The sequence below is a fragment of the Chrysochloris asiatica genome, unplaced genomic scaffold (assembly GCF_000296735.1).
Source record: "Chrysochloris asiatica unplaced genomic scaffold, ChrAsi1.0 scaffold00128, whole genome shotgun sequence".
NCBI lineage: Eukaryota > Metazoa > Chordata > Mammalia > Afrosoricida > Chrysochloridae > Chrysochloris > Chrysochloris asiatica.
This window is the reverse complement of record NW_006408646.1, coordinates 6,606,709-6,607,709: the sequence shown is the minus strand read 5'-3', so window position 1 is coordinate 6,607,709 and position 1,001 is coordinate 6,606,709.

The window sequence follows — 1,001 nt, the reverse complement described above, 5'->3', positions numbered from 1 at the left end:
TCAAACCATTTCATAGAAAAGTGGGTAAGAGACTTTAATACTAAACCCAAAACCACTGCTGTACAGTCAATTCCAACTCCAAATAAGAAATCCAAATGGCCAATAAACATAGGTGAAGGTGAGCAAACTCAGTAATCAGGGAAATTGGAATTAAAACCATGAGATATTTTACACATCTCCCAGGTTGTCAAAAATTGAAAAGACTGACAATATTGAGTGTTGATGAGAATGTAGTGTAATTAAACACTCTCATATGATAACTAAAGGAAATGTGAATAAACCATTTAGGAAAAAGTAAGGCATTAAATGAAGCTGAAGAGTCACATATCCTGTGACCTGGCAATTCTGCTCTTGGTATACGCCCTAAAAGTAACATATATGCATCAGAAGAAATGTTTAAGAAAACTCATAACAATATTGTTCACAGTAATCCAAATGTACATCCCTAGTATCCCAAATCTCCATCAACTATAAAATGAATAATTTATAGTATATCTGTACAATATAAGAGCAATAACAATTAACAAGTTACTGCAATCCTTAACAACACCTAGGAAAGTGCAAAATAAGCTAGACAGAAAATAGTTATAGTATGATTCTACTCAAAAACAGGTAAAACTGAAGTCTATGGTATGTGTCTAAATTTACCTAGTATACCATAACAAAAATACCACAAGTGGGTGGTTATAAAGAACAGAAATTTATTTTCTCACAGTGTAGGAGGCTAATGTCTTGGCCAAGTCATTTCTTTTTGTGGGCCTCTCTCCTATTTCTGTTATGCCAGTAAACTTTGGCATTCCTTTGCTGGTAAAACAGGTCTTCACATAAGGTGTATCTTCATCCTGGGCATCTCTGCTCTTCTTGTTAATGCAGAAGTGATTACTTTTAGGACCTACCCTAACTTTACTCTGATATGACCTCACTTACTGATGAAAAAGGAGCTCTGGTAGCGTAGTGGTTACAAATCAGACTGCGAACCTCAAGGTCAGAAGTTTGAAACT